Source organism: Streptopelia decaocto (assembly GCF_964273445.1).
Source record: "Streptopelia decaocto genome assembly, chromosome: 2".
Classification (NCBI taxonomy): Eukaryota; Metazoa; Chordata; class Aves; order Columbiformes; family Columbidae; genus Streptopelia; species Streptopelia decaocto.
This window is the reverse complement of record NC_138655.1, coordinates 73,010,454-73,034,812: the sequence shown is the minus strand read 5'-3', so window position 1 is coordinate 73,034,812 and position 24,359 is coordinate 73,010,454. Positions and strand designations below refer to the sequence as shown.

General features: G+C 43.7%; 1 protein-coding gene across 8 annotated transcripts in view; it reads right to left on the bottom strand.

Moving 5' to 3' along the window:
* GRB10 (growth factor receptor bound protein 10) overlaps window positions 1-18,671 on the bottom strand; it is a 147,919-nt gene extending 129,248 nt beyond the window's left edge. For 5 of the 8 annotated variants that reach the window (XM_082047052.1, XM_082047045.1, XM_082047057.1 and 2 more), the window contains exons 1-2: window positions 18,266-18,641; window positions 2,373-2,528 (exon numbers count right to left, since the gene is read on the bottom strand). The gene's annotated coding sequence lies outside the window, so the exon portion shown is untranslated. Of the gene's footprint in view, window positions 1-2,372; window positions 2,529-18,265 lie in introns of all 8 variants that reach the window. The other 3 variants (XM_082047050.1, XM_082047053.1, XM_082047051.1) reach the window with 3 other exon arrangements.
* Window positions 18,672-24,359: the final 5,688 nt, after the last annotated feature.

The following is a 24,359-nucleotide window of genomic DNA, read 5'->3' as shown; positions in this document are numbered from 1 at the left end:
ACAGGCTTATATGTTAATTCTGCATTTAAAGCCTCTCTACCAGCTACTGTGCAACAGAAAAAAACCCAGCAAGGAAAAAAAAAGGGTTGCAATATTATCGATTAGCTAAAGAGACAGTCAGTTTGCTCTTAACAGGGTAGGGCATGGATAGAAGATAACGATGACATTATTTCACCTCCGTTTTGCTTGCTGTGAGTCCATACGTGTTCTGGGGGACTAGAGGAGAGAAGAAATACAAAATGCGCCCTGTTACTCATCCCTCTTCTATCCCCTTCCACGCTGCACGTACACTATGGATAAATTTAAACTAGTCAAGAAACAAAAGGCCTGTGTTAAATACGTTTACACACATACACACAGAAGGAGGATTATGTAAGCTCTGTCTAACAAACAATATGCTTCTTCTGCAGAAGAAATGAGAGATGATCAAAGAAAGACTTTTGCATGTTTCCAAGTCAGTCTTCCCACCTTCCATCAAAGGGGTGACAACCGTCCTGCAGCATGCTAATTCTAGAGCATGGAGAGCAGAACAAAATCTGAAATAGCCACAGGCTGCTCCAACAATGTCTACCTGCCTCCATGAGCTTACGGCCGCTTATTTTGCACCTTCATCATAAGCTCGTTTTTGTTAGACCTGGAAGAACAAGTTCCCGTGAGGAATTTACTCTGCCCTTTTATCAAGTATTTTGCAGAAGGGATGTCAACTGTATGACAGAGCTTTCAAGACAAGATCCTAACCTGAAAGACAGCTGCGAGCCAACAAAAATTTGTTACCACTAGACCATCTGTTCTTGAAACTGTATGTGCCTTTTCAGAAGAGTTCTTACTTTGTGAACAGTATTAGCATTGTTCACTGTCTCTGCTCTCTGAACATCCCCTTATCCAACACTTTTCTAGACCTAGTGGTGAAACAGGACCAAACCTCCAATTTATCATATGATAATCTAGCCATTTTGGGTTCAGCAGTGTTTTCCAATACTTTCTATTTTAAGCCATTTTAGCTTCAGACAGCAGCAGAAGCACCATATATAAAACCTGACATGGCTTCTGAAGTATAGCTGAGCTGATCAACTAAATGATGTTCGCCAACCCAGAACCAGCTGAGGTAAAGATTCAGCCTTCTGGCATCTGCCCACTAACTGTTTCAACGGGTTGATTCTGCACGAAAGAACTTGCCTTTGTATTTGAAGAGAGCTTTCTCTGCCACTGACTGTTCTCTCTCATCTCCAGTTTTTAACTGGCTTCCAGTTAATCCTCAGACCAAACATGTTTAAGTTTTGCTGTTGCCCATATATGACCAAAAGCAAGCAACAGTTAGTTCTTCTCCCCTCAGTAGCTGAAGAGGTCAAGCAAAGTCCATTCATCTGCACTCCTCTAAAAGCAATAGCCTGAAAACAATTATTGCAATACCAAAATAAGTGAAGGTGAAGCAAGAGGCATAAAAATATTAAAAAATTATTCTATAATTCCACAGCAATAAAATAATCATTAAGGGAAAGCTCAGTCCACTCATCACTTTCTGAAGAAAGCTACAGGTAACAAGGCCAAAACAAAACAGAAAACAGAAAGCACAGACACTAATTGGATGAATCAGCTTTCTCTCAGATTAGCTGGATTTCATGACATTTGGTCATGAACATGTTGAGCAGTTCAGGTTTTTCTTCATGCTTCAAGCCATTAGCAGTGATTTTTGAAAGTTCATAGAGGATTTACAAGGTAGGAGAATGGCAAACAGTGATATCCTAAAGAAATGGGAGGGAAAAGGAGTGGAAAGAACCTGAAGAAAGAGAGTTGTTGCTTATTTGCATATGGATTGCCATTAAACCCGTGTGCTAGCACCAAGAAGAAAATAAAAGATCTAACTCAACAAAAACTGATTGTTCATGGATAAACCAGGTCAAACCAACTCAACTTCCTACTACAGCAAAATAAGAAAAATATATTTTAGGAACAGCAAAGCAGTAGACATTGCATCTTGATAGTAGCAAAACCATGTCAAAAGATTCAAACTGCATTCTAAAGAAAAATTAAGAAAACTTTGTCAGTTATCAATGTAGTCATCTTATGGCAGATTGGAAAGTGACTGGATAACTGCATTTACCAGTTGCTTGGAATTGAAAAAAACTGAAATACTGAAAAAATAGCCTGACACACTGAACAACCTCTGCAGAGATCTGGCCTGGTCCCACGCTATTCTAATACTGATGATCTAGCTAACGAAGGAGATAATGACACTTACTAAACTTGAGGAAGCTGCTACAGTAAAGCTGCCACCTTGCTGGAAGACCAAATTCAAAGCAACTTTTCGAAACTGGAAAATTCTTGGTTGAGAAACAAGCAAATGCCATACAGGAACAAACAGAGGAACATACTTGAGAATCGTGGAGCAACGGTTCTGTTCTACTTGTGGCTGATAAAGCTTCCAGCACGATGTTGTATCCAGTCTTCAGCAAATTTCAGAAAAGATCAGCTGGAAAGAATCCAACCAAAAGCAACAGGATCGTCACAGAATTAGAAAAACATGACATCTGGGAGGAAAAAAAGAAAAAACAGAATGAACTGGAGCTCAGCCAAAATAAGAGAAAGTAAGGGTCATGATGATATCTTTTCAACTATATGAAACCCTGCTGCAAATAAAAGAAGGAAGAGTGTTCTCTGTGCCCTCAATTTTCAGAAGCAGCAGCAGAAAGGTTTAAAAAGCAACAAAAAAGATGTAGGAAAACATTACTGGGTGGAGTGGCAGGAAGGGTGTGGTGTGAGGGCACTGGGGAAAGAGAAAAGAAAAACACCAAGTCAAAATTGCTAAAAGGAAAAAAACCAATGAGTCAACAGACAGACTGTCTGGGGAGTACACAGAGTTTCCCCATCACTGTCACCAAACTGCCGTCAAAAAACACAACTATGAACCAGCTTTTCATTGACTAGTTGACCTCTCTGAAGTTTCCACTGCAGATCTAAGAGTGTGCTACAAGAAAAAGAAGCTTAACATGGATGCGTTGTCTCCTCTCATATAAAGACATTACCCATAGTGAGAATACCAATGAGCTGCATGCCAGCTGTAACCTTCACAGCTGAAATGTCTTCAAAAAAACAACAAAACACATGCAACCACCAAACAAAAAAAACAACCCACTGCAAACCTTACATGTTAAAATATCCTTTTTAGAAGTCTAACACATGCACTTGCCTCTGTTGACAGAAGGATCCAACTACATCCTAATGCTACAAACAAAGCAGAACCTGACAGAGAGGTATGTGGCAAACACCCTGTGGAGAACAGTGCTGGGAATTTTGCTCTCAAGTCTCACTCTGGAAGACAAACAGCAGAAACATCACTTTGATTCTAGGATCTTGAATATTATGAGCTGTAGATCTTAAGGTCTCACTGGCTGTCAGGTTTTTGGAGGGTACAAGAAGGAGAAATTTCTTCTTCCAGAAGGGTATAGAAAGAGAATCACCTACACCAGCACCAGCACAACTGGCCAAAGTCAGTGCTGCAAGGTGCAACTCCATCATTCTACAGCTTAATGTTAACACTTACTCAGTAGCAAGCACCTCTGGAGGTTTGGGAGGAAAAAAATACATATTAAATAAAAACAAAACACACTCACCCTACCACACCAAACCTCAATCCCCCCTTTTTTTTTAGCTCATGGATTGTGAACATTGAGCTGTACCCACCAGCATATTCCAAACTGCATTTGCATTTGTTCTCACTATGTAAAACCTCTGGGAGTATTTACAGGAAACAAACTCTCATTAGCCATAACTGCACGCATTATCATCTTATTCAGCCAGTCTGCTCTCTCCAGTTCCCCTCCCCACACACCACAGCCTGGCCTCTACCATTTGCATCAATGGAAGTAGCTGGGGACAGGCATTTCACAAATCTCCCACATCCACTACTCCTGGGTACAAGACTTATTTTAGCCTTTAACCACGCAACTGGAAGATATTTAAGCATGCCACAGAGGCTTAAGGGAGGCTTAGGAATTGCATTTGCTTTATATTGTACACTGTCAAAGAGACAGCCATTTGTCATCTTTTCTTGAGTAACCCAAAGTCAGATACTGATGCCGAGATAAACATCTATAAGTCTAGTTCATACAGTTCTCCTTAAATCTGATTAGATCTATCCCCCTTCCACCTTGTTTTAAGAAGTAGGAATTATATTTAAGTATCACAGCAACAGCGAGGAGGATCTAAGAGTTAAGATCAGGTTTCTACACACGGGAGGGGCCCGCTGTGGATTTACGGGATTAGCACCAGTGCCCTTCTCTCACTATCAGGAACTGCTGCCTGCTCCCCACTTTGCATCTTTACAGCTGCAGATACTGAGATCTTGGAGTACAAGACTGACAGCCAGCAGAGGCAAAGCACTAGTCATTTCTAAAGACTGTCAAGGCTGGAAAATTATAAAGAAGGGAAAACATTAAAAAAAAAAAAATTGTAGACTTTTAAAATCAAGATAGTTGAGCAGGCATTGCCATTTCATGGAGATCATACGTGTCACCATTTACATTCAGAGCTGCAGTGGTTTTGCGTTTGCGCCTCACCATGTGGTAAACCCTGGAATCCCCAACTGTCCAAATGGCCAGCAGACCACAGGCCATGGCAAATAAACATCTACTCAAAAGTGACACTTGTGGTTTAGACCAGGACTGAAGTCAGGCCAAGTTTTGGATGTGAATTAGCTACCTGTATTACAATTGGGACGTTGACTATGCATTGTGGTATAAATATTCTGTTCTCTCCTGATTTTTTTTTTCTTCTTCCTGACACTTCCTCCACATTTGAAGAGGCAGTCATCATCCCTGAGAGTTTAATTTCCAGGAGCTGGGACACAGTAGTGAACAAAGAGCAATACAGCCATCATATGGGCAAAAAAACATTGCCCAGAAACAGCAGGCTCTTCCCACACAGATACTCAATAGCAGTTCCAAGGAAGTGTTAGCATGACTCCAAAAAGATAATCATATCAGTAGTTTTCAGAGCTATGATCTAGCTATGCTGTGAGCTAAGACACTCCCCCACCCAACAGATCACCTTCACCTGAGGCAGGGGGAGCTGCCGCCTTTGCCTTTTCTCTCCATCACACCAGAAATACCTACATGACTATGGACACCAATCTGACTCCTCTCACATTGCTGAAAAGTGAGTGCATTGAAAAAAAAAAAAATCAATTAAGAAATTGAGAGTTGTCTCAATGTTGCCCTTCTTTGTGCCTTCTCTTCTAGGCTTTCACCACATCTCTCAAACTATCTCTTTTAAAGCAGCTTTCCCTCTCCCCTTCCACTGCTACAAAACACATACATGAGCAGAGATGTCACTTAGAAAATGTCAATCAGATTTTCAAAAACAGCCTCGAATGGCTTCTAATCTTTCTTTTACAGTAAGTATCACAAAAACAAGAAAAACACACCACACACAACCATTTTTAGTTGGTGTTCATTTATATCCAAAATCCAGGGCAATTTTAAACTTAGTTAAATTTTAGGTCTTTAGGTTGTATTCACTCTTTCTTCCCTAACAATGGGATGGCTTAGTCCCTTCTTACAGGATGCAGAAGGGCAGGGAGACTTTGCAGGGCTCCCTGGTGGCAGATGACATTGTAATTCAAAGCTTTATTGGTTACATCAGTTTTAGGATATAGGTGCTTTGGGCTACTATGTTTTGATTTATACAAATCCTGTTATTTCTTCATTAAGCAGACACATCTTTAGGGAGATTACAGCCATGCTGCAAAATCATCTTCATTGATCAAAAAAAAAAAAAATTTGCAATCCAGGCCACAAGGTTGTAAACGGACTCTTCTAATAAAAGTGGCAGAAAGTCACTGAGATTCATTTAAGCTACCTAGAGTATCTGGCTAATTTTAAACTGCTAATGGATTTCAGATGCAGCATCTCCAGTGAAAGTCACTTTTGAAACAATCCTTTCAGCCCACTGATTTTTCTAGGGACCTCACTCAATATGGCTAGGGTGCCAGGTAGCACGAGATATCCCATTACAGCAGCACTTCTAAAAGGATCTCAGAAGACAGTAGGAAGACACAACCTGAAGCTCTTTCCTCCAAGCCCCTCAGCTCCACACATGCCACAACCCTGAAAAGCTTCCACAGCGTCACCATGCCAAACATCCCCAGGCCTAGCTTGGAACTACAGCTCCCATTGCACACTCCGACACGAACCAGTCCTTCGCACATCACATTGCTGAAAGGCTGCGTTGTAAGGTCCCAGGGACACCAACGAAGTGTTTAATGTGTGTGAGATGCAGCATGGAAACCCTGGGTGTCTTTAAGGATCTGCAGAGGAGATATGTTCCACTCAGGCACCATAAAGGGGCTGTATAATACAGTAAATATGTTCGGAGTACATACTGTGCTCACTAAATCAGTAATTTTCAACTGGAACCATGCTGATGATGCCCTAAATCCTGACCTGCAGAAGGATGTTTGTCACCCTGACCAGGAGAAGCAATGCATTCTTCCGTTCACCTTTTCCCTCATCTTCCCACACCACAGTCAGATTTATCTACAGATGAATTGTAAGCCCTATACTAAACTCCAGCATACCACTGAACTACATCAGTGTTCACAGATCCTTCATGAGCAAGTCACCAATATCCCAGAGATACTCCCGAAACTTTCTACCCCCAACACAGTCTCTACCACAAAATCCTGCTTTAACTCACAGCATCAGCACAGCATGGTCACACAGTGCAAAGCACAAGGGGCAAACTGCTCTTACTGTTCTATCATCTCCCTCTTGGTACATTTGAGATGGTTCCTCTTCTACTTTACTACACTGGTGCTCACCAACAACTCCAGCTCCCTGTATTTAGTCACCACTAGGGACTTCTGGTAGTTGTCAGAGCCTTGAGATGCGCTCGCTCCACCCAACCCCAAAAGAGAAATGGGATATTTGGGTAGCCAGGAGGGGAGACAGCATGGCCACAAGACTGCTGGAAGCAGATGATGATACTGCTGAAGAAGGAGCTGCAGGAAGGCAGCCCTGGCCACAGGACAGGATGGGGAGCAGAGAAAGTAATTTTGGGAACATCTCCTCCTTCTGCATAGCAAGCCAGGATTTAGAATTTTCACAAGCTCCTCACACAAAGCACATGCTTCCTTGCTTGGTTTCACAGAGTTACGATTGCAGAGTTAGAGAATACTGGTAGGAAGGGGGGAGCTAAGACCATCTACTGGACGAAAGCATCATTGCCCGCACAGTGCAATGATTCATGGTTCAACCATAGGTTTAGGCAAAAATTCACTCTGCCTATGCAGCTTGAATGTAGATCCACCACACTCAACAGATCAGCTTCAGACAAGCCACAGTTGCACTCAGTAAGAAAGCTTCAGTCCTCACACACTTAAAAAAAAATAAATAAAATGGGGAAAAAAAAAAAAAAAAAAGTTGTCCCATGGATGCTTCTCTGGCTGGATGAGTCTTCTCTGAATCACTGCCAAAGTCAGTACAGATACGACATGGCTGAAGTCAAGCATACAAGTTGGCCAGATATCCTGAAAAAAGGAAGAAACTTGGCATTTGTATGCAACAATGCTGTATAAATGGGCATGTAGCATGCCCATAAAATTACTTCTCATTCATTACTTCCTTCATCTCAACAGCCCAAAAACCTAATACAGCTATGCAAAGCGATTGAAGTATTATGAGTAGCACTTGTTATAAAACCTGAATTTCACTCAGCAGCTGGTATAGTGTAAAACACAGAGGATGTGGAAAACATTTAATATGTCTTGTCACTTTCCAAATACCTTTGCAAAAGACAAACTGTTTCTAGATGGAGGCAGACCCCTGTAACGAAGGCTCAGACAAGATCTCTTCCTCAGTCCATCTCAGAGTTCACATACAATGGAGTTGGTACCCAACCAGAAAGACTGAGCTAGTCAATTAGCTCAACCTTTTTTTGTATTACAATTATGGAAAAAGCCAACCAGAAATGTTTCTGAAGAGAAATGCCAGTCACTCCTGTGCAATCCAGAACCCAAGAACCCGAACTCCAGGTCTTCCCAAACTCTGTTTGGTAAAACAAAAGAAAAGATGTGATATGTCACCTTGCCCCCAGAATGATACCACTTCTAACACAGGCAAGAATAATAACCAAAATTACTGAATTACTAAAGAACTTATTTTGGTTTTCAGTTTGCAAGGAAGTTTTTTGTTGTTTTGTTTGGGGTTTTTTTGTTGTTGTTTGTGTTGTTTGGTTTGGGGTGTGTTGGTTTTTTGGTGGTGTTTTGGTTGGTTCGTTTTGGGTTTTTGGGTTTGTTGTTTGGTTGGTTATTTTTTTTCAGACAAAAAGCTACTATCTTTAGCAAGGGTGAAAAATTTGCAGCTCTATCCAAGGCAGCCCCTCAAGAGTCACAGGAGTTTATAGGCAAGTTCTGCCCAACAGCCACCAAGACCATTTCCTACTAGACATAAGAGCCGACACCTCTAGTGCCTCCATTTGGCTATAGAAACCCTTCTCAGTCAGAGCAGAGTGGCTGAACCAGCTCACAGGCAGCTCTGGGATCATGAGACTGGGAATTGTCAAGATGTTCCAGGAAAAAAACATTTCAGCCCGTAACTGGCCTGAAACAAGTATGTTTTACCACAACATTTCAGGGCAAGTCAACCAAATCTCCAGTGTTCCTCACAGCACTGTCGTAAGTATGAACAGCTATTACGCTCGATATTTCTCATAGTATGAATAATGATGGATTTGTTACCAGTTACTTCCTCAGTTGCTCTGGTTTCTCATGATCATATAATAAAATACAGCTACACATACTTTATATAATCTTTTGAAGCTGTGAAGGTGCTATTTTTATCTTTTTTAAACATACAAGAGCAATACTAACATTTTTGTTATGATTGAGTTGCTCAATAAAAAAAACCCACCTAGCACTGACATTTCTTGCTCATTTTAAGAAAACAACCCAGCAACATGTCTGTTTAAAAAAAAAAAATAATAAAAAAATGACATGAATAAAGACATCATCACTTAGATTCACATTTCAGGGCATCATAAGGATTAGATGCAAGGTTAACAGCAGTTCTTTTCCCTAAATCCTCCCTTCAACAGGTAAACCTTGCAAACACAGGCAGGCTCTGGAGACGTTCTGCAAAGACAGGTCTAGTTGTTAGCTTGTTTGCTTGAATAGCTCCTTAACATTTCTTTGAACTCACAGAGAAAAACCCTCTGTTAAGACTTCAGAAAAATAATTAGGCTTCCCTGGCCAAGCTGACCCAGCAGTTTGCTACCACCAAAAGGAGAGGGGACCCATTCTTCTCTTGCCCATTTCTTTCCCTTCCTTTACCTGGAAGGGCACCTCATCTCAACTACACCACCACATGCTTCCAAGACCTGGTCCCATCCTCTAATCCAGAAGAAAACCAATCCCAGAAAAAACAAGTACACAGGACACCCTTCTACTTGGTTAGAGTCAGCCACGAACATGTGTAGTAAACAACCAAAACAGCCCAAGGAAAGAGACCAAAACACTCTTACGAAAACAACATCTTTCAGCAGCAGTGAGCTCTTAGCATGGCCCACATCTTCTGAGAAATTAAGAACTATCTTCCAGGCGAAAAGCTTCTCCACCTATTCACATTGCAAATTTTTCACAACAGAAATTTGTATTTCAGCACACTACAAAAGGAAAAAGTGACTTGTATGACTGATGGTTGCACACTAGCTGTCTCCCTGAAACTCTACCAAGAGCTGCCAAATTGACCTGATAGGCTACTTCAAGTCACCTACAGAAATGTCACCTTAGCTCATCTGATTTTTAAATGAGATAGACCAGGGGAACAAACCTTATAAGGAAGAGTTGGACATGAAAGTCCCGAAAAGTTCTCAGAGACAAATAAAAGAAAAACTACAAGTCAGGCTGTTACAGCACAAGACTCCTTCATTCACTTTGCTTTTCAAAATCGCCTGTTTCCCAAACACCCGCAAGAACTTCTCCCACTGATGGGTAGAGGACTTGAACAAGTAAACCAGGATAAATTACACACTTAGCAAAATTAGCTCAGGTTAAAACTAGCAAAGCATATTGCATTGTCATTCTCCTACCAAAGACTGTATAAGCAGGACTATTTTCCAAAGGACACTGGGAGAAAACAGGGGGAGGGGGAAGTCACGGGACCTCAACTCAACCAAGTGTTGCAAGCATCATCACACACCTGAAGTCATCCTGTCATGCACAGCATCACCTGCAACATTCTTTGCAACGTTCCTCCGACTTTCCATGTGTTAACAATGCAATCCACCTTTGCTAGCAAGGAACTCCACAGAGATTTTTCCTGACCTTTTTAGCAGTAGCTCTAGAACAAAAAAAAAAAAAAAACATGCTGAATGCAAAACAAGCTTGAGCATAAGTCAGAGATGCCAGCAACCCAAACAGCATTTGCTCTGCACTCCCGCAGCTCATGTCGTAGCCCCCTTCCTCAGTTCTCCTGAAGCCTTTTAGAAAAACACCCCAATGCCTCTTCTGTAACCTTTCAAATGTTAAATGTCATGACTATGTGTAATGCTATAATAGCCTACCAGTAAAGAACACCAAATGCTATCCGTTCTTGAAAATCATGTATAATCTGTGACATTCTATTTTGATCATTTCTAGAGCACAATAATGGGCTATTTTGATTGCTTTCGCCCCAGAGAGCCCTCATTAGTAACCACCATTTAAAAACCAAAAATAAAGGTAGGTACCCAGCAGCCAGGGAAGAAAAACAAAACAAAACATAAAAAGAGAGGAAAAAAAAGAAACTTTCAGTCTCAACTTTTTGGACTTCAGGATTCCTGGAATTAAACATTTCATCACAGCAGAAAATAAAACAAACAAAAAAAGAGATTTAAAAGTTGGTGAGCTCTTTTATAATGTGTTAAAAATGCATTCATTTCTGTGTTTAGATTATAGACGCTGCTAGCAAATCTGCCTCTAACATAAGATTTAGCAGCAAGTAGTATTTTGTCCTCACAACAGTGCTGCACTGATACCTTTCTCTTGGAAATTTTGTTTACTATACTCCTTGCTGTGACCAAGTAACTGGAACATCACAGTTCGAGCTGGACAGGAAAAACAAAAGCAACCTGACCCACCAAGAAAGCGTCTGCCAGCGCCCAAGCCATTGTTCTGCAAAATATCAAGGCTTGAATTCTGACAGTTGCCTGACATCTCGGGTGATGTCAGCATAAGCGGCTATTAGCATGAAGAATGATCACCCACAAGACTCTAATTCGGCAAGAATCAATACCCTTGTAATACATATTTCTCCCTTAACATTCTCCTAAATGGACTTTAATACATTTGAGCCAAAAGGGAAAACAGGCCTTCTAGGAAAGGCTTTGGCACAAGATAAAAATATCGCAAGCTTCTGAATTTTTAGCTTTTCCAGTTCCTTGAAGTTTAATTCCACACTTGTGCTTTGGTATAATAAAAGGCTCCTCATTCCTTCCCAAGGATGCTTAGAGCTCTAGGAAGATCAGCCTATAGATTTTACTTTCCCCTAGGCCTTTGCACCCCCCATCCCAATTCCCATTTAAGAAAAGAAAATGTTCTATCTGAATCTGTACCTAGTAGTCTGGCAGAGATGAACATCACTGGAAAGAAGGAAAGAGAAAGGGGAGGAAAAATAAAAAGAAAATCACTTCCCCATTTTCCCCCATTTTTATTTCAGCTCTTGAAAGCCTCTGGTCTGATCCTTTCTAATATCTAACTACTTTGTCCCCCTGTCCTCCGTTAAAACAAAGGCCTGGAAAATTTTTCTAAGAGTATGTCCTTTTCTAAAGGATCTAAATTCCTGATGCCAGTGAGTTTTGAAATCTAAAGCACCCTAAAAACACGTGAAGCACGCACAGAGCCCAGCTGCAACTCCCTGACCAAGAATATGTTTAAGTGCCAAATTGTTCTGTAATGGGAGCATCTGCAGTGAAAGATATTTGGGTGATATTTCAAGGATTCCCTTCCCCATCGTTTCAAAACAAAAAATAGCATCTGAAGATGACCCAGAAATAAAGTTAATTGAAGATAAAAAAAGAGTTTCAGAAAACTCAGGCCTGTAGTACAAACCAACAACAGGAGTTAGAGTAGAGCAGCAGCCACTTGATCAAGTCATCAGAATGGCAGAATTCAAATCCCAGGCATTGAAAGAAGTTTCCAAGTGTTCATCAAGTGCTAATCTCCACCATGAAAAGAGTCTACGGACTTAGAGATTCTCTCTGCTTATTGTTTTTCTCACCAGGGATGCATACAGAAAGAACGATACTGGTGTCATGGAGTATTATCCACCCTTACTTATGTGCAGCCTTCAGCAACCACAAGCTCGGCTTCACGGTGGCTGCTCAGTTTCTCCAATTTCCCTGTTGACACAAATTCTGCAGCAGTAAGCGTGAAGGGAGCACAAGGACCGTGCTCTGAACTTTTACTTTGTGAACAAATGTAGAAATCCCCATCGCTGCTCAGCAGCAGAGTTCCTTCCCACCAAGGCCACAGGTTTATTCCAACGAGATGGCATGGCATTTCCTCTACAGTTTGCCTGCCAGGAAAGTAATTTCCTATTTTTGTCCTGTTGAGAACTAGCAGAAGCTGGCATTGATGGAGGCTGGGAAGAATCAGAGACTGGTTTGCTAGTGGTTTAACCAAACATGTGTTTACAATTACCCCATTCATCATGACCTGCCTGTGTAAAACTGCCTTTTTGGAATTTGCCCATGTTCCTTGGGTTTGGCCTCCAAAAAAAGCTGAAACAGACTCACTAAGAAATACATTGTTTGAATAGCACTGCTGGAGCAACAAGACTGTCCAATAGTTAATATTGTAATCATTAATGCAACTGTTGGGCATTAAGATCAACACAGCTGCTGAACTTGTTGCTGTTGGCCTACGGATGACAGCTTAGCAGCAGGAGGGTAAGATAATGACAAAACCTCTTGCAGTCTCCTGGAGTCCAACAAAAGAGTACAACAGCAATAGAACACTGCGTTTCTTTCTCAGATACTCTACAGTATCTGCCCACAAAAAGAGAATGCAAGGAGGGCTGCAGTGTTCCCAGCAAACTTGTCCAGGGCACTCATCACCTCTGCACCCAAGGACCATAACTATCACCATGGTCTCAAAGCTCCTCTCAGAAATACAACACACAGTATAATTAAATTGCATCTCCTCTCACCCTTTCCCCCATTCTCCCTCCACAAAAGAATAAGTAGGGTCTGTCCTACCGTCATGTTTTAAAGGGAAATTTCTCGCTGCTGATCCATTCTCCAAGAACAGGTCAATTGGCCTTATCCCACCATACCCAAACCAGTCTTGAAAGCTGCAAAGAGCTCCAAGAGGGACACGTTTCACCTCTCTCCGTACCTATGGACGCAGACTTTCATGCCATGAGCGTAGATTATGGCAGACCTAGCCTAGCAATCTACAAGCCTGATACACAGAACTATACATTTTCCTTGCTCTAAAGTTATCACTTGATACCCAAAGATCTAATGACTTACCAAAAGGTAGTCAAAGGTTTCTGAAAGGCTTTGAGAAGGAAAAGGTCCCTCACACTAACATAGCATTAGTCATGTGCTGTATTATCCATGCTGCTGGAGAAGGTCTACTCTGCTAAAAAGATCACCCACTAAGAACAACCAGTCTCCACAACAGCCAGATTTTGCTGTAGCCATTCAGGAGTGGCTATCTTCATCTGCCTCTGTGTTAACTAATTAGGATGCAATTAGCAGGTTTCATCAAAAGCTCTCTTGGCTTGTAAATGAGCATTCATGTTGGGTTTTGAAGAACCCACCTGATTCATCCTGTCTATACTTTTGTTCAATCCACACTTGAGTCTTTGTTCCTGGTCCTTTCCACTACGGGTAGTTTGCCTGTAAAAACCCAAGCAGCCACGTAGCAATCACCACCTTCTACTTACAAAAGATGACTCACCCAGTGCTCAAAACCTCACACTTTCATGAGAGTGTCTTCCAACAAGTTTTCAAGTTCATTCACAACACTGGCTCTCCACCATTAAACTGAAATTGCTGACACTTTCAGTTACAGAGTCCAGGAAAGACAAAACTATTCACAGGGGCACTACTCTAAAGTAGAGCTTGAATTTGCAATATCTTCAGTCCTGATAACCATGTCCACTCACTCTGCATGAACTGATCAATCTGAGACTTATGAAAGACTTTAAGAAAGCAAAGAGGGAGATGAGTTTTCAGGCAACAGGTGCACATCAGCATGAATGTGAAGATCTCTTAGAATTAAGAGTTTCATGATAACTTGGCACTGGTGGTGACTCAATGAATCCTTCAGTCTTCAGTGCTCCTATGCACATTCCAAAAGCTGACAGAAACCACAAACACTATCACTTTAAGATTAGCATACCTGCATGAAAAATGTAGTGCCTGTCTCTCACATCAGGTATCTGGTGAAGAGACAGTACCCAGGGGAATAAAGCATGCCAGCAAAAGGATTGTAGAGTATATCCAACCACATCTCATAAAGTCAGGCTATTCTGGTTGTTTCACCACTGAAGAGATTGAAAGCCTGTTTGTAGACACGATGCCTCACGCTGATCAACAGTTTTCTTTTACGCTGCACTCACAGTGGAATCTGGCTCCCCTGGATAGTCCTCTCCACATCCCCAACACAACAGAGGAGCCATACTGAGCTAAGGGGAGAACTGCTGTTCAAAAAGATTATCTGATTCAACAGATGGCATGAGAATAGGAAAGACCTGGCACAGGACTAGTTTAGAAGCGCACAGCTCAACAACTATAAAGAAAGAGAAGTCGATGAGGTGACATCTGTTTACTTGATAGTATTATGTTTCATAACAACCACTGGTTTGGGAGAAAAAGTGAAACAAGAAAACAAGACTACTTTGCCACATCCAAGTTGAGGTTGCGAAGTGCTCTCCTGACCAGCAGGCAGTGCAACGATAACAAATCTGCAAATAAAGTTCAACACTTGTAAAAAGGATTCCTTGGCAACCTCATTCCTCATAATTCCTAAAAAGATTCTGGAGTTTCACCTTTCAGAAAAAGGATCTCCATTCCTAGATTTCCCTAGGTGAAGAGTCACAACTGGCATATTTTGGACATGCCCAGGAGCAGGTCCAGTTTCCAAGAAAAACAATCCTAACTTCTTAGTCTGCTTTCCTACAGAAGGAGGCTTATGCAATCACACTGTAGCCAAGCCATTTGGCAAGCTTCATGCAAGCCTGACAGAGGCAGAGGTCTCAAGAGTTATCTTCCTTGTTTGCAAAAACAGCAGACCAGGTGGGCACATGCAAGAAATGCAGCACTGTGAACCAGCATCAACACCCTCATAGTTGAGACAAATCCGAAGAAAAGCGGGCTTCTTTAGTCTTAGTTTGTACAGAAGCGCTGGCTTAAAATGAAGAAAACCATTTCCCTCATCCTTACTAATAAAGTTCATTTAGAGGTTTAGCCAGCAGAAACTGGTAAGGTTTTTGTGCCAGAGTGTTTGCTGTAACCAGTGAGATTTCTACCTACGCAAATGTTTAAGTGCACTCTAAAAACGCATACCCCGGTCATCAAAAGGCACCTCCTTCATCTCTCCCCCTTCTCCAGTTTCCAGGTCTCTGAAGAAGCACCCGAGTGCATTTCCCCACAAGTACACCTCCAAAGACAGAGCTCAGCTGGTCTAAGGAAAAGTTTTGCCTGGAAATCTGGCCTCATTTAGCGTTATCGCCATAAACGCCCATAACCACGCACACAGGAGCATGGCAGAAGGGAGGAGAGGAGCAACAGCACGGTCCCACCCAGTGTGACACCACTCGGCAGCCCCCCGGCTAGCCCGCTGCCACTGCTACGCGCACCCAGGGAAGCTGACGGTGCCTCACAGTCTAGAGGGACATCTGTTAGCTTGGTGCTGTCAGAAAACAAACTCACGGCGCAACACTCCCATGCTGCTGGCAGAAGCGGCGCATGACCCAGCTATGCCTCTCCTCTGCCAGCTGGGAACTCCCCGCCTTGGAAGGATCCCTTCGCCACAGCGATCCAAATACTTTTCGCCCATTTACACCCCGAGCGCAGCTGAGAACACGACCAAAGATTTCTAAAAAAACCTTTGTGACAATTCTTGCTGGAGTCATTTAAGTGCTCGCAAGATAGAGGGCTGCAAATACTTGTTTTATTCACAGAGCATGTGGCATATGCTTCAGCAGAACTGAAATGCAGAGATCCATTTTGCATTTAGGGAGCACTTTTGGAGCACACAATAAAGAACACAGGAATACACTATTGAAACCCAGGTGTGGCAGTATCTGAGGAAGAAAGCCAACTCACACAGTGGTAAAGGAGGGGATATTTTGATTAACAAAACCAAGGAAAACCATGGAAGTACCACAAGATCTTTAATATGTAGCCAGGGCAAACAAAACCTACTTTAAGAACAAATAGAGTCCAAGTGAAGAAAATAAATCAGAGTATAACACGGTAAAATGACTACTGGAGGCAAGCGTCAGGGTCTGCTGCTCTGTCAGTTTACTGTTTGCAATAAGGCTAACAAACACTGCTCTTCAGGCCTTGTCTTTTGTTCTACGTTGTGCTGAATTTTTAAAGAGTTCTCCTTTGGAGAACGAAAACCCGAACAGCCTTGATATTAGCATCTAGCAATACAAAGATAGCCAAAGGAATACAGCTCTGGAACAGCTCTTCCCCTTCTGCTCCACTGTGAGATAAGCTCTCCAGAAAGACTGGCACACCACATGAGGAGCATCCTGCTGACCCCCTACGCCTTTCCCTAGCCCTAAAATGATCATGAAGCACAGCCAGAGCTGCCATTTAAAGTTTCAAGTGTATTTCCTTTTTCCATGCAGGTTTTCTAATCTCCATACATTTGCAGTGGGTTTTTTTTAACCCGTCCTCATAACTCACTCCTTTTAATCCTCGGATTAGCCTCATTGGCCTTCTCCATACCTTTTCTAGAGCTTTAAGTACAACTAGTCTGTAGACGCAGGAATACACCTAGTTGGAGTGTTAACACATCACTGCTACACATCCTACCAAATCTCTGTTAGAATGAGTAATTGCTCAGCACTTTTACAAGGCAACACAATTTCAACTGTCCCTTAGAAGTATAATTTAAGCTGCGCCTCTCCTTATCCCACTCTCACCTCCCCCACAACCCGAAGTTCATTCTTTTTTAGTGAAGAGAAAAGCAAACCACATTCTTAGGGGTTGTTTTAGAAAACCTGATCAATGCTGTTTTGACATACCAGCAACACATGTTCCCATTTCAACAAATGGGAACATTTCAGGCAGACCACCACTTCAGATGGAGTGGGGCTCCAGACTGCTGAATCAGCACTTTCCATCCTGCTGGCAACACAGATTTATGCGACGCTTCAAAGGAAAGCAAGGGGAAAAGGGGGAAGGGGCAGGGGGGGCGCTGGCACTTAAGCAACAGAAGTGGGCAAGAGGATTTTGCAGGAGTTCATCTGCCAAACCAATTAACTGCAAACTGCTCTTATAAAGATGCCACAGTTTCAGCTTGCAGTACCACAGTTATACAATGAGAGAGCCATGTGTGTGCGGCTCTCCCCGCCAGGGAGCAGGGGCAGAAGAAACCGAGCACCTCCCTCCCGATGTCGGGTCCCCGGGGCCAGCGAGGGGCTCCCCGGGGAGGCGGCGGTGCGGTGCGCACGGCTGCTCTCCGCACACACACGGCTCCTCCGGATGCCGCCGTGGATCCGCACAGCGGAGGAGCAGGAAGGTGGCAGCACTCCGCGGTGGCACTTCTGTAAAGTGCCCATCCGCCAGCACCGAACGGCGAGCGGCGGAGCAAGGTGGCGGGACACGGGGAAGTGTCGGCAGCACGGCCAGCGGCCGGCAGGGCAGGTCTTCGCACACTTCCAGCGCGGGGCGACGGGAAAGCCCGGCTGCCGGCGCCGCTGGGGAGAGGCACGAAGCAGGAGAGCAAACAAAACGCGGCAAGGAAGCCCTGAGCCGGGGGAAAGGGCCGCTCTCCCGAGCCCCGCCGCGAGTAGCCGCCGGCCGCCCCCCGCCCGGCCTCGGGGGCTCCCCGCCGGGCGGCGGGAGGTGCGCGGAGGCCGCTCCCCGCGGGGACGGGGGGCTCGCCGACGGCCCCAGGAAAAGGAAGTTTGCTCTCGTCCTTCTCCTCCCACCGGCCCCCGCCACCGAGGAGCCGGCAAGAGCCCCCTCCTCCCCCCGCTGTGGCTCCCCAGGGGCAGCAGCGGCCGCGCCCCCTGCGCACCCCACACCGCCCCCGGCCCCTTACCTGCTGGGCGGCCGGCCGGCACCCTCCCCGCCAGGCGCCGCGCACCCGCCAACTTTCGGGCGAGCGTAGGGGGTCGGGGGAAAGGGTCGTGCGCGGCGGTGGAAACGGGAGGGCGGGCGGAGTGCGGGTCCTCCGGGCAGCGGGGTGGAGGTGACACAGGCAGAGGAGGGCAAGCCCCCGGAGCCACGCGGCTCAAAAAGCAACAAATAAAAAAAAATTTTAAAGCAATTAAGCAAACAAGCAAACAAACAAAAAAGCAAAACACACCCAACGGGGATGTCGGCGCCTCCGCAAGACGACCCCAGGCTGCGGGAGGGATCTGCGGAGAAAACTTCTGCCGGCCCGCGCCGCTGCTGCCACCGCCGCCAGCAGCTCCCGGTGCTGAGGGCGCCGCGCTCTCGCCCCGCGCCCAGCTGACTCCCGGCGGCGCCCCGCCCCGCTCCCGCCCCGCTCCCGCCCCCGCCGCACGCAGCCGCAGCCCCGGCCCGCGCCCGCTGCCGCCGCCGGCCCGCCGAGGGCAGGGGGCGGCCGGGAGTCCCGGCGGCGGCGGGGTGGTGCGGCCCGGCTGCGGAGCGTCCCCGGGGTGAGAGGCTGGGGGCAGCAGGTTAGAAGGCTGTTAGCAGGGCTCCCCTCCCTCCCACAAAAGCTCACCAACAGGTAGTACCGGCGCATGCTTTTGTTGCGGGGAGGAGGGCTGTTTTTCCTTGAAAATAAAGCCAGGGCCATCTGCAAACATCAGACATTCACGCGTGGACTTTTTCTTTAACCTCATCTGCCCACCCTGTTCTGACATTTTTTTCCCCTCAAGACTGCCCAGGGAAGATTTCTCGACTGTCCGTCCTGCACTCCAGATAACACCGAGCAGTAAGGTGGACTATCTTATATGTTCCAAAACAACCTTATCTCCTTGGATGCTCACGCTGCCACCAGCTCCCTTACAGACTGCTGCTTCTAACTTTTGCACAGTAGGACCTTTGGTATTTCGCTCGGTGGATCACCAGAGCTTCACCGTAGCTCCAAGCAATCCTGTTCACAAGTAGCTTGCAAATAGCTTGGACTGCAAAAAGCTCTTTTAGACGTGAAGCTGCACGCTCCCGTAAGAGCTACTGTTTTGAAGTGTATAGACTTCAACACAAGGCACCGCACTGCAGGAGGAGAGGAATATTCTGTTCACCAGATGCAAAAAACGCTTCTTGTAAGTGGTCAGGACTATAAAAGGAAATCAAGGAGAAGCGGAAGAAATCTCTGGGCTTTTCCTCTGAAGACAATTGCATGTACACTCACAGGGAACATTACGGCTGAGCACCCAAGCTGAATGTATTTTGAAATGTAACATGATACCTTCCTTGCTCTTGCTCTTTCTTCCTCCATGGCTCTTCTTTTCTGTATTTAAAGGAATGTTTTTGATATCAGCCATCCCTGTGCTTCCAGCCCTGCTCCAACCTCACTCTGTCCTCACCACTCACTCTCCCTGTCCGCCTCCTCAAATAACCTCTTTGGTTTCCTCATCTGTGTCACCTCAGCCTCTCAGAGGCATGTGCCGCTCTGCTGCCCACCCTCCTCATGCCGCCAGCCTCCGGGCCTCTCCCCAGGACCATACTTCCCTCGGCTGTCTCCCCTTGACGCGGTGCTGAGTGTTGCTCTTCAACCTGTCAGCACCTCTTGTCCCATCCCATCCCAGCCTGGCCCTCTGGGAGCTTGCTCCATGCGCTGCTGCTTCTCAGCCCCTAGTTCACCCCTCTCCTCCCACCGCCTGGCTGGTCTGCCCTGGCTTGCTGTGAGGCATCGTTCAACCCTGCTCGTGCTTACAAAAGAAAATTTCTGCGCGTGTAGATCGTAGCACGGTAGGGCAGCCCAGCTTGGAAGGGACCTCCAAAGATCATCTGGTCCAAACTTTCATGGGAAAAGAAGCCTAGATGGGATTATCTGGCACCTTGTGCAATCGTGTCTTGAAAACCTCCAGTGATGGGGACTCCACCATATCACTGGGGACGTTGTTCCAGTGGATGATTGTTCTCATTGCAAACAATTCATTTCTTACATCAAAATGAAACATTTGTTGCTGCAACTTGTACCTTTTACCCCTTGTCTGCTCCCTGTGGCTCCTTGTAAAAAGAAAGCCTCCGTCCTCTCTGTAGCTGTACCTGTAAGATTTGACCAGTTTTTGTACAACAGATGTTTGGGTTCTTGCTGCTTTTGCAGAACCTGCTGCCGTGGGCAGGGCCAAGGGCTTCAATACACGCCTCTTCTACACACTGTTTAATGGTATTTGCCCTGGCACATTCTTTAGCTGCGCAATGAGATGATTATACTTTGTCATCCATAGTATTTCCACCCTAGAATATCAATTTACAGCCCGGCGTTACAGGGTGTCCTCAAAAAGTGAGAAGTAAAAGGAGGGAAGTTATATAACTGGGCTGGGGCTGCAGAGCCAGCCAGCCACTGTCAGGATTGCATTGCAGGGATTCCCACCTTCCAAAACATCCCCCTTCTGTCCCCAAAGTCCTACTGCCCCATCCTCAAAGGCACTTCACACATTTAACCTTAAAACCAGAGACCACCCTCACAAGCGCAATGTGCCACAGTCCAGCACTGAGGGGAAACTGGAGGGATAAAGCCCAGGTATTTTTGAACCATCACGCAGACAACTACCTGGCTGTCTTCCAGCGTGCTCTTTCTTTAAGTGTGCTCACTGTTTCTCTATATAAGACTGCTGATCCATCAGTTAATCATATTGAGTAAGTACCTAAAATTAACTTTTAAATTATTAATGCATGAGAACATATCCGTTTGCCATGTACATTAGTTTAAAGGATTACAGTGTGTACACTGAGTGCCATTAACGTTACATTTCGAAGACAGTAAATTGAATTGTATGGAAATCAGAAGAGTTGATGGATTCCTCTACAAATGCCTTTGACAATGATAAAATGTTCAATTGTATTATTATTAAGCATGTGTCTGTACTTAAATTTCTTTCTAATACATACAAAAGTAAGACACTGCCCAAGTCTTAGTGGTATAATATTTTTCGGTTTGTGATGGGTTAAAAAAATAGATACACGTGAGTATTGAAAGTACTCCTATGACAAATAAAAACATTAGGAAAGACATGTTTAGTTTCCTAGGCTACAGCTGTGTCGTTCAAGACAAAACTGTACTGTCATAAAATTGTTTATCCAAAATAGCACCATTAAAACTGTTAAATGCAGAAGTAGCAATGCATCCTTTCAGTGGCAGTGAAGGATGTACTTATGATAATCATCTTCTTTTCCCTTAACTAACGAATCTCTGAAAAAACCCTACAGTAAGCCATATCATGAAAATAACAGCCTAAAATACCAATTATTTTATCTAACGCAAAAAAAATGTTGTCATTTTCTGCAAGAAAAACCACACAAGAAATTATGATGGCAATAACGTTCTGCAACTGTGTAAACATTATTCCTACTCAAGGACAGTCCAAAAATTAAAGGCAAACATCAGCGCGGAAGCCTTGGTGCCTTTGGGATTTCTGTGCTAGGGAATTGCATCCAAGAGAAGTTCATCCCAACTCCCTGTTTTCTTCTTCTTTGCAGTGGTTAAGGTTGAGGTTAGAGAAGACAAATTGCATTGACCTCTGATGGAAGAACTAATGAGAGGATCGAGGGTTCTGGGGGAGAAGAGGATGGGGCGTGCAGTCCTCCCCTGGCTGGAAAGGGTCCTGCTGCTTCATGGCTACCAAGCTCAGGGCCTGTGGTACAGCTGAGCTTAGGCCGTCCTTTTATCCTCCAATTTACTATTCTCAAAATATCAGAAAATGCCCTCTTTGACATTTTTACTCCTCAGAAAATTTGCAGTGTGTTAAAACTTCAGAAACAGGCCCAAAATATAAGCAGAATATAGGCATTCTCTATCTATTTAGCACTACATTAAAGACGCAAGACCTAATAATACATGGCAGTTAGAGTTCAAGTGCAGTGGACTTGGTTTGCTTTCCACTGAGACTTGAACTCTGCAGGGTGACTTTCCTTTTTGGAACTTATCCAAAGGACATTGAGCTCTACAATTCAGTTAGCTCCAAGACAGAAAAAGGTCATTTTAAAGTTTTATTAAATTGACTGATGAAAACTGGTAGATACGATGTTTTCTATAGAAACGTTCTTAGATTTCATATATATTCAGAGAACGAGCATAATTTTCTCTTCTATTATGTTGATTTAGGAAATGAAAATCCAATAGCAGAAGATCTGAAGAGGAGAGATTGGAATCTGGCCACTGCTTTCATTCTCAAAGGCACTTTCATGAAAGCACTGTATGAAAGTCAGCATTGAGCATCATCTTTAACTAGTATGAATGCACTGATAAAAGACTTCAGTGATCAAAAAAGGGTCAACATGATCATTATGACCTAGTAGGTATATAGGCAAAAACGCTGACCAACCTTTGAAATGGTAATAAGTTTCTTTTGTCATGGATAAGGCTTTTCACCTTAAATAGATGGGAAGTCTTCTAACATATTAGAATTTTAATAAGGCTTGATCTGGGGAAAATAAATAGATAGATAAATAAATAAATAACATTCCTGTTGCTTGTGCTTTTAGTTGAAACATATATTTCAAATATTTTGTAAAGCTATCAAGAAAAAAAGAAATCTTTTTGATATTAAGATGAGGGTAAAAAACCTTCTCCCTCCTTTCTGTCTATATCCTTTTCCATTATTCCATGATACTTATTTTGTCACTGTGTGGCAGAGATTGAAAGCTGAAAGGGGAAAGGGAAGCGCTAAGGAAGAAACTAAATATGTTCATAAAAACATTCACTAAATATAGCTGTATGAGCTAAAAGATACAGATTGTACTTCAATATTCACCAAAAGACTGATGTTTTTAGAGCTTCATATGTTTTTCCCCCAGTATTCATTCAATTCTGTTTTTACCTGACCCAGCAGAAACTCTACCGACTCCATTAATTTCAGAAGTTTAGATAGTTCATCTTCTGCCCAGTTGTTGTCAAGAGGATTGCTTAACATTATCTGAGTATAGAAAAGATTTTTTCTGTAGTCTGTCTCTAGAAGACTAGCGACAGAAAAACGAGACCTACGGCATGACCATACCTGAATAAACTCACTGTGTTCATAGACTGCATTGTGGAGATCTACTTTTTGTTGCTAGGTAAGTTATATCTCTATTTACAGCTTTTTCAAAAGGCTGAATAGTCAGGGACATTTTGTAATCTGAGAGGGAGTCCTAAGCTCCAGTGAGAGAGATGTGCTCTTTCTGGGCTGTGCAAAATAGAGCAGTTACACAAGGTGGTTGAGAGAAGGGAATTTTAAGAAATACTGATGATCCAAACAGCAACAGCATTAAAAAGATGAATACATTCAGCCCACCCTTCTACAAAAAACGCATCTGTTCCCAGTACTAGCCCCACAATTAACACATTGACTGTTTCAACATTAATAGCTAAAAATTGGCATATTCTCTCAGTTCCAATAAAGTGATAAAGAAAATGGGTACTTTTGGACACCAAAGATGTTAAGTGAAATTACACGGTAAAAATGTTTAGCTTTTTCCAAATCGAAGTCAGCAGCTTTCCAGATGCATAATAAGTTTTCAACTAGGATGCCAGATAACACTAGATGGGAAGAAAAAAAAACCAAAATTATACTGCAATAGGAGGAGATTCAGTTCAAGCTATACTACATATTCTGATTTTTGACATGAGAAATCGGGATTTATTCAAAACATGTAGCACTCATTCACAGCTTTGCCACAGAGGAGGAGAGAACACAACAAGAACTGTGACTCAGAATGAAATCCAGCCATGCTACAGTCAATGGCAAAACTCTTCGGTAGCTTAGTGCGACTGTGTTTTCATCTCAAGTCTTTCTTGGTTCCTGGGTCGAAAAATAAAATAAAATTAAAATAAAGACAAAAAGGTAATTTCTAATGCCATCGCTTGCCCCACATGCTGAAGCTTTTAGGAGCATATTTTCACCACTGCTGTAGCAGGATCTTCCAGTTAGTGCCATCCAAAAACCAGAAACGTTTTGTCAATGTAAACAAGAAGGGATTATATAGAGGTAGATTTTACCAAGCTGAGACAAGAGACA